Source organism: Nannospalax galili, unplaced genomic scaffold (genome assembly GCF_000622305.1).
Source record: "Nannospalax galili isolate Female #2095 unplaced genomic scaffold, S.galili_v1.0 scaffold223, whole genome shotgun sequence".
Classification (NCBI taxonomy): domain Eukaryota; kingdom Metazoa; phylum Chordata; class Mammalia; order Rodentia; family Spalacidae; genus Nannospalax; species Nannospalax galili.
Window position 1 is genome coordinate 73,369 of NW_008348885.1, and position 10,387 is coordinate 83,755.

Sequence of the window (10,387 nt, forward strand, 5' to 3'; positions counted from 1 at the left end):
TGATGTGTTTATATGTCTATCTTTGCATGTGAGTGTAAGGGCCCTTGAAGGCCAGAGATAGTAGATCCCCCAGGGGCTGGAATTATAGGCAGTTGTAAACCACCCAATGTGCTTTGCTGGGAATTGCACTCTGGTCCTCTGGAAGAGCAACAAATGCTCTTAACCACTGAGAAATCTCTTAAGCACACCCCCCAAATTTGTTATTTCTGTGTGTAAAAACTAGGCATCCTAAGAACTAAAACAAAAGACAATGAATGACCAGCCTGTTTAAAGTGGAATATAAAAATTATATTTAAAGAAATTAGAATGCTGCTAATATACAAAAATTAATGATTTTTAAAAACTACATGAAAGTTTAAAAGGTATATTAAAAACCAATTGAAATTAACATAAAAAAATTTAGCCATTGTACCAAACTAAAGATAAATTCTGAGAATATCCTTATTCCTGTCATGCTCTCTGACCTTGCCTCTTCATTTTTTTATTTCCTGACAGAGCAAATTCTATATGGAAATAAATTGTTTCAAAGTAAAATCTGGAATAAAGAAGAGATTCCATATTCCATACTGCATGGACCATATTCCATACTGCATGAAAAATTCCCATTTTGAAGGCTAGATTCTCTTGGGAAACTACTGATGACACAAAAGCATAACTCTCACATCAAAGTGGATAAGGGATAGTAGTTTCAGAGGGAAATAAGGACGTAAGTGGCAATTGGGATATTTTGGCAAAGATTCTGACTGGAGTCTACCCACAGCAAAAAAAAATCACCTAAGGCTAAGATTAGTAGAAGAAATTTCAAGCCACCACATGGAGAAATGTTGTTGTGGCTATTATTAGTGAATATTATGTAGACCTACAGTGAAAAAGAGTAAATGGGGAAGCAAGAAAAACAGTATGTACAATTTGGATTGAAACGAACACTAAGAAGATTAATTTTGGAGCCAAGGCACATGCTGAAGGATAAGATCCCTTTGAGAAGGAGATTAAAGAGATTAAGGAGGGGCCTCTAGATTTGCCCTTAGACAATGGAGTGTCCAGGGTAAGACCATACCATCAACTCATGAAAGGAAAATGCTACAGGACTTTTCTACTAAAAAAAAAAAAACACTGAAGAAAAAAAAATCGTCTAAAGTGGATGAAGGAGGCTGGAGTCCATCCCAAACTTGTAGGGAAAATTGGCAGTGTCATTCATCCCATGCTGGCTTTAGAGACATGAAATGTTCAAGAGTGAAGGGATCATAGGTTCTTCCTCCATGCTGTCTGAGAGCCACTGAGGCCAGGCAGCAGGCAGCAGGGGTTCTTCTGCATAAAGAAGGTTCTTATAGGCCAATGTGCAAAGCTGTGAAGGTGAAGCCTAGTTGGCGATGGGGACCCCAAGAAGATGTTCGTGATGCCAGAGCTGTGAGACATCTGCCAAGAAGAGATGCATACAAGGACTGGTGCCAGCCGAAGAGAAAGATGTATGTTTCACCCAGCAAAGCCTGAGTCTGAGCCATCTAAACCCATTGGAAGTAAAGTCTCAGGAGTCGAATGTTGAGCTACTGGATTTGTTGTTTTCCCTTATGGTTTTCAGTTTTGTTTTGCCCTGGTATTTCTCACTATAGCTCTGTCTGTCCCTTTTGGAATGGAAATGTGCATTTGGTCTGTTATGGAGTTCAGGAACACCAGGAAAGACTTCCCAGACTCAAAAAGTTCCAAATCAACCAAATTAAGTTTTTAAAATTTTATTACAATTTTAAAGAAAAAGAAATCCTCAGGGCAGGTGAGATTGTAATCTTGGAAGCTGCCTTGAAGAGGCGGTCAGACACGTGGCTGACTGGCAGCGACATGGCTGGGAAAAGGAAGCTTTAGAGAAAAAGTAAAGAAATGCAAGAGGCTAGCGGCAGCCCAAAGATTTAAAGAAAGCATGTTTAGTAAGAAAGGCATAAAGAAGAAAAAGGGAAATTACGTTTCCCTGCAGAATTCAGGAGAGCAGGCAACTCACAGACTACATGGCTGTAGCTACAAAGTTCTGCACCCATAGGTAGATTACAAGCAGGAAAAATTCTCTATCTCATCAACACACTAGATATTCCACACTTCTGTTTAGCATAACCTGCTTTCCTGGAGGTGGTCTGATGATCAGATGATTGACCAGTTGAAGTTATATAAAATGGAGGCATTAGGGAAATTACACCACTAAATGTTGGGTTATGTAATTTGTCTTTACATTGTACAGTGGCTTAAATTTAAGAGACTGACCTGAGTCTCAGAAAAGACTTTGGACTGTGGACTTTTGAGTAGTATTAAGACTGGTAAAGATTCCAGGGATTTCTATGGTTGGGCTAAATGGATTTTGCATTTTATATAGTCATGAGCCTACTGAGGGCCAGGGAGTGGAATGGGATGGTTTGAATGAGAGCCTTTCCCAGTCTCAGGTCTCTCTTTTGCTCCCTGTGTCTGCTTGAAGATGTGAGTGCTATGCTTTCTGCTCCTGCTCCATCCAGCTCCTGTCACCATGCCTCCCCTGGAACCATAAGCTCAAATAAACTCTTCCTTCTATAAGTTGCTTTGGACAGTGTTTCTATCACAGCAACAGAGATGTGACTAATACAAAGAACATTTATAATCATGTCTCCAAACAATTCAAAAGGTCAAGCTAGTAATTACATAAATGTAGAATATGGTGGAAAATGTCTGTAATCCCAGAATTTGAACAAGGATGAAAAGTCTGTCACCAGTTTGGGTGACATAGCAACCCTGTCTAAGAAAGACCATCCTGCAAAAAAAAATAATGTGAAAAGATGTGGAATACCATTAGTCAATGTGTAAATGCAAATCAAAAATTACAGTGTGCGCTAATTCCAAACTTACAGAGGTTCCCATAGTTTTATCTAATCAAAAATTAAAGAAGCATTAAAAAGAATGTAGGGAGACTGGCATCCTCATACACTACTTGAAGAAATGTAAAATGCTGCAGCCACTCTAGAAATTTAAGCAGCTTCTAACAAAACTGAGCAGAATTATCATGTGACCCTGCAGGCCTATTCCTAGCTACTTACCCAAAATAAGAGCAAGGGACTCATATAGATACTTACAGGATAGCAACCCATACAGCATTCTCCACAATAGGCAAAGAGTGGAGGCGACTCCAGGGTCCATCAACAAATCAATACACACACAAACTCGGCCTTTATACATGTTCCAGTATTAATCTGAATTGAGTTCTGAGTCTAGAGACATGGCTCAACAGTTAAGGTTGAATGTAGCTCTTCCAGATGATTGACCCTCAGTCCCCAACTCTACATCAGGCTGCTCACAGCCACCTGTAACTCCAGCTCAAGTTATCCAATGCCCTCCTCTGGCCTGAAAAGGGAACCAGAAAAATATGCAGATAACTGTACTGTGCTGGATAGCTTTAGTGTCAATTTGACACACCTGGGTGGAGGGAGCCTCAGTTGGGAAATTTCCTCTATTGTACTGGCCTGTGGCCATGTCTGAGGGGCATTTTCTTGATTAGTGATGTGGGAGAGCCCAGCCCACTGTGGGTGGTGCCACCCCTAGGTAGGTGGGCCTGTTAGCATAAGAAAGCAGGTGGAGCAGGGGCCAGGGGAGCAATCCAGTAAGCAGCATTCCTCATGGCCTGTGCTCCAGTTCCTGCTTCCAGGTTCCTGTCCTGAGTTCCTACCTTGGGTTCCCTGATGAACTGCAACCTGGGAGTTGTAAGCTAAATAAACCCTTTCCTCCCCAAGTTGGTAGTGGTCACAGTGTTTTGTCACAGCAATGAAGAACGAACCAGGACACATCTACACACACACACACACACACACATACACACACACACATGCACACACACACACACACACACACACACACACACACCTTTTAGCGTCCAGCAAAAGCTGACCAGCTTTCCTTCCTTTGAACAAACTAAACCAATGGCTTATTGAGCATACTGACAGTACACTGATTGTGCTCTGTCATACGGTGCTCCCCTCCCCACAAGTTACAAAGTCACCATAATCCATGCCTGGAAATCCCATGAGATTTTAAAGATCAAATGAGATCACATAATAGCAATGATTGTTTATTGAAAGTGGGCAGATGGGATGGGCAGCCTAGGGCAATGGACCCAAATGGTGGGGGACATTCCCTCTTGCATCTGTATTAGTAAATTCTGTGTTCCCACATTGGCAGTCATGCTTCAGGAAGAATGGGTAGACCAGGTTGGAAACTCAATAGACAGACACCCACATAAATCTTCCAGGAGTATGCAAGAATCACAAATCTGGAGGTGTCCCTTTTGTTACAAATTCGGTCTCAGGAGTGTGGGGAGCTATTAGTATAAGCACAGCCATTATGTGTACTGAGCTGTGGCAGGCTTGCTTGTCTACTTTGTGATCTTTCGCCTTGACTCAAGAGTTTGTGTGTTTTGCACACAAGTCCCGAATTGTTCTGCCAAGTCAGGAAGAATGTGTTGATAATTTAGGGAAGATAGTTAAATGGTTGTATTCACAACAAGTATTTGACTGTTCCTTGACCCTCAGATAAAGGTGGGAAAAAAGAGCTGTTGAAGCTAATTCAGCTAAGCAAACTGTGGCTATCTGATGTTCTACTGTATAAAAAGGCTGAGCTAAAATAAACCGTGGCTGCAGTCTTTACTGACGGTCCTCCCAAATATCTTTCTCTGTCTCTTGTTTTTCTTTCACCCTCACTTTTCCTTTCAGATGCTGTTCTTCTTGGCTGGCTGGCTCCAGCAGGTGGCACCAAAACAGGGGCCTCAAAAGCAGGTTAAAAAGTGAAGGACACCGCTGGAGAAACTGAGTGCACTCGGTACAATTGGGGAGCGGTGAGCATTTATCTTGGGAAAAGATGGGGCAAGGAAACAGTCACTTGCTCCTTGTACATATGTTAAAGAATATGCTTCAGGCCCGAGGAGCAAAAGTGGAACATAAGCATCTTGAAAATTTTTTAGGCTTTGTGGAAAGGTTTGTCCTTGGTTTCCTGAACAAGGTACAGTGAGTTTAGATGTGTGGCTACAGGTTGAGAGAATATGCAGGATTACTATGATGTGGAGGGTCCTTCCAAAGTTCCCAGATGACATCAATAAGCACACATACCTTTCATGTATACTTAACAAACTCATTGGTTCACTTTGGTGGAATATTGCTTACTCTGTCTGTGGTGCATGGATCATTTCTTCAGATTTCTCTTCCCTGGAAAAGTCACACCACACAAGTACATTCTGCACTGCAGTATGAGAACTTTGGACAGATTATTTCATTTGTGGGGTTCTGGGAAGCTGGACCTTCCTTGTAAGTTGGTGGCAATTGACTCTGAAAGACAGGTGTAAAGGAACGAAAGGTCAGTCTACCAACACACCTACATTCCTACCTACACACCAACCTGTGCTTTTGGACCCAGGATGTAATCCTGCTTGACTGAAGGCCTTTGTTTTCACTGTTCTGAACCCCACAGAAAGAGGTAAGTACAGTGGGTGTTGAAGGGCAAAAGGGACTAGTCCAGCACCATGCTTTTACCTACATCAGGTCTCATTTATTTTTCTTTTTAGTATGATGATTAATATCACTATTATTATTATTCTTCGATACCTTTGCATAAGTATATATTTTCATGATTCTCTCTTTCTACATGTACCTGCACTTGGATACCTGTGTGCATGTTTGTGTGTTCGTGTGTGTTTTGTATGTGTGTTAGAGAGCAACAATATATACATACACACATACCCCCATGGGTTTAATGTTACTTAGTGTGCATTTAGCATCATTTTTTCACAAACACTAAAACACTGTACATTTTAGGACACAGTAGTTATCAAGGAATGACCTTTGTAGTAGGTGTGAGTTTGGCCATCATTGTTTTCTAAGAGCTGTCAAGGAGTAAACAAAAGATCTCATAGCTATCATAAGAGACAATACCATGGTGATCTGGTAGAACATCTTTTTGCAATGATCCTGCTCCCTGACGTGTTGGTGTTGGATAAATTTTGTTGTAAAGGATGTTTTTGCCCTTGACCTCAATATCTGCTTCTGTAAATGTGCTTTATTGTTGGACCCACAAGGATAGTCCCTTTGATGATGGTCATAGGATATATGCTGGTGATCACATCATTTAAGTAAACCCTGTGAAACCTGTGGAAAGCTACAATTCTGGACCCAGAATGACTGAGCACTACCTCATCTGGTATGGAAGATACAAATATAGTCTGAGTTCTCCCACTCTTCTTTCTCCAAATGATTGCTTGGTCCCTAGACTGCTTGATTTCCAAAATACTTTAAGAAAAAAAGAAAGGCTTGCTTGCTTTCTGTGTTGCTAGCACTCCCACAAGCATGGTGGACATTCCTAAAACCTACCAGACTTTCTACAAGGAATGTGGTAAGCTCCAACCCCACAAAGCGACAAAGTACAAGAAGGGCAAGGATTCTCTGTATGCCCAGGAAGTGCCGTTATGTCAGGAATCGGAGTGGCAATCATGGACAGACTAAACCTGCTTTCCACAAGAAGGCAAAAACTACAAAGAACATTGCATTGAGGCTTGAGTGTGTTGAGTCCAAACGCAGATCTAAGAGAATGCTGGCTATTAAGAGATGGAAGCATTTTTGAACTGGGAGGTGATAAGAAGATAAAGGGCCAAGTAATCCAGTTCTAGGCCAATTTTGTAATGAAAGTAATAAAATCATGAGTCACTTCAAAAAAAAAAAAAAGAGAAGGAATGAAGGAGGAAGATTATCAACCTCCCATATTCCCATTCTATCTCCTGTGTGTGTGTGTGTGTGTGTGTGTGTGTGTGTATCTGTATGTCTGTGTGTCTGTGTGTTCACTGCCTGCTCAAATGTTCATTTTATTACCTTCATCTCAATTAGTTTCTGTGACTGATGAGTGCAACAGCTAGGTCATGTGAAAAAGACAGCACTTCACAGCACTCATTGCTGCCCATTCTCCTCTTCCTACACTCTTTATACCCCTGTCCTGTGATGTTTCCCGAGACTTGAGGTGGGTGCTGTGATTGGACATAGAGGTCCCATTTAGGGGCTGTGCACTCAAGAGTCACTCTCAGTACTTTTGCTAATTACGAATCTCTGCATTCACTGGCATATGCAGCTTCTCTGGCTGAGGTTGAGAGCACTGCTAATCTAATCTATGCATATAAACATACATATGGAACGTGAACATTGACAATGTATCCATTTAGCAAAACAGTGGTAGTGTGTTCTGCTCTACGGCCTGTGACCTCCTGAACCATGGACTTTTGACCTTGTTTAAGGCACCAGTTAGTGTAGGAATTCCCTCCTGTGGAGCAGACCTCAGATCCTAAAATGAAGAGAAAATGAAATACATGTACTCATGAATTTAATGATACTTTCCGGGTGTCTGATGCTGTTTTTATCAATGAATGACTGATATTATACTTGAGGACATACATATGATACTCAATTTATAGTGCTTTTAGGAACCAAAAACACTAAAGACCTCAAAGCTATCTTGAGGAACAAATAATGAAGACACTTCTGTTTGTAATGACATTGCAATAAATTCTGTGGTTATGGAATGATTTGATCTTTGCTCTTAATATCTGCTTCTGCAGAGGTGCCAGAAGAAGGAGTGTTCCATTTGTTGTCTTAGGACCTATAGACATCTGCACCAGTAATCCCATAGAACCTCACTGAAACCTATGAGAAACTCTGACTAATTCGTGGCCCCAAACTTCAGTGTTACCTGTCCAGGTCTGCTGGCATGAATAAACCCAAGTTGACACAGCTTCTTGAAGGGAACCTCAATTGAGAAATTTCCTCCTTTGAACTGACCCACAGATATGTCTGTGGACCATTTTCCTGATTGTTGAGGGATGTGGGAGGGCCTAGCATATTGTGGGTGGTGCCCCCCTGGGCAGGTGATCTTGTGCTGTATAAGAAAGCAGGCTGACCATGGGTCAGAGGAGCAAGTGAGCAAGCAGAATTCCTGCCAGGGTCTGTACTCCAATCCTGCCCTGAGTTCCTGCATTGCCTTCCCGCAGTCACTGATGAACTGTGACCTGGGAGATAAGAGATAAAATAAACCTATTCATCTCTGAGTTGACTTTGGTCAGTGTTTTGATAACAGCAACAGAAAAGTAACTAATATACTGAGGAACTTCCTATGTGGACAGGGCTGGCTGGGCAGGATCTCAACTCCACAAAGATCCCCCTACCTCTGGTTATGTAGATGTGAGGAATTTAAAATGCAAGGTGACTTAGACTCTCCTTCGTGTTTGCAAAGGGCCCCACATCCCAAGAGTTAAGAAAGAGATAGAAACAGACAGACAGAGAGAAAGAAAGAACATAGAGAGGGTGCAGAAACAGAGGGAAGAGAGAGAGGAACTTTAACTTCTGCACAGGAAGGAAACCTATCAGCATATCATGTCTCAGACAAGCCCATAGCACAGTAGAAAATCTTAACCAGCTATCCACAAGACAATCCAAGAACTGCACCAAACAGGAAGACCGACAAATCAGACAGTTTTGGAAAGAGAACAAATGGCAGAGGATTATTTTCTTTGTTTATTTGTTTTTTAACTTGAGACAGAGTCTCCCTGTAGCCTCAAGATAGGCGCGAACTCACTATATAGACCAGGCTGGCCTCTGATCTTACAGATATCTGCCTGCCTCTGCTTCTGGATGCTGGGATTAAAGGCATGGGCCACTATTCCCAGGCCCAGGTTTTTAAATTTTAAATTTAACCCTTGTAGTAGTTTTATATTTCATTTCAAGCTTATAGAGGTTCCCATACATTTTTCTAAACAGAAATGAAAGGAACATTAATAAGAATGTAGGGAGACTGGCATCCTCATACACTACTTGAAGGAATGTAAAATGCTGCAGCCACTGTAGAAACTTAGGCAGCTTCTAACAGAACTGAGCAGAATTATCATGTGACCCTGCAGGCCCACTCCTAGCTACTTACCCAGAATAAGAGCAAGGGACTCACATAGATAGTTACAGGGTAGCAACCCTTACAGCATTCTCCACAATAGACAAAGAGTGGAGACAACCCCAGTGTCCATCAACAAATTAATGCACACACAAATTCGGCCTTTATATATGTTCCAGTATTAATCTGCCATGAAAATTGAGTTCTGAGTTTAGAGAGATGCCTCAGCAGTTAAGGTTGATTGTAGCTCTTCTAGAAGACTGACCCTCACTGCCCAACTCCACATCAGACTGCTCATAACCACCTGTAACTCAAGCTATCCAATGCCTTCCTCTGGCCTGAAAAGTGAACCAGACAAATATTCAGATAAACAAACACATACACACACACACACACACAAACACACAGACACACAGACACAGACACACACACTCACACACACATTCACACACACACACACACACACACACTCACAACTACCTTTTAGAGTCCAGCAAACGCTGACCAGCTTTCCTTCCTTTGAGCAAACTGAACTAATGGTTTATTGAGCATACTGACAGTACATCGGTGGTGTTCTGTCATAGGGTTCCCTCCTCCCCACAAGTTACAATGGCATCAATGTAATCCAAGCCTGGAATTCCATGAGATTTTAAAGATCAGATGAGATTACAAATAACAATGATAATTTATTGAAAGGGAGCAGATGAGATGGGCAGACTAGGGCAATGGACCCAAGTGTATGGGGAAATTCCATCCCGCATCAGAATAAATAAATTTGCATACTCCCACATTGTCAGGCATGCTTCAGGAAGAATGGGTAGACCAGGTTGGAAATTTAGCAGACATCCACATAAAGCTTCCAAGAGTGTGCAAAAATCACAAATCTGGAGGTGTCCCTTTTGATACAAATTCGGTCTCAGGAGGAAGCACCTGGCTACAGCCCTGCTTTGTGGTGTCACCATCCCTCATGTCACACATTCTGAGTTCTGAATCTGGGGCTCTCTTTGGAGATAGAGCGACCCTGTGAGGATAGACAAGAAAGAAAGTAAGTCAATGAACTGAAATCCGTCTCTATGCATTGAGAAGATTAAATGAGGTATTACCAAAGGATTGAAGGAGAGAAAGATGTCTTCTGATTGACCTCCAGCAAAACAGGAAAGGGAAAGGAGGAAGAGGAGAAGGACGAGGAGGAGGAAAGAGAAGTGGAAAGAGAAGGAGAAGAAGGGGGAGGAAGGAGAAAAAATAACATAAAAAGTAATTCATCCATGGACGGTCTTGAAATCCGGGAGCTTTAAACAGATGGAAATGACCCACTGTACACCAATGCCACCTGCCTTCTGCCTCCCACCTCCCCCACTGGAAGAGTACCATCTATGACATCATAATAAATAATACATAAATAAATAAAAATAAATATCAATAAACAATTCTAAAAGTATAAAGTATAAGGTACAAAATAGTTTTTAATTTTTAA

General features: G+C 41.7%; 1 pseudogene; it reads left to right on the forward strand.

The window, feature by feature from the left end:
- Positions 1–6,221: 6,221 nt before the first annotated feature.
- LOC103744396 lies at positions 6,222–6,655 on the forward strand (annotated as a pseudogene).
- The last annotated feature ends 3,732 nt before the right edge of the window (positions 6,656–10,387 follow it).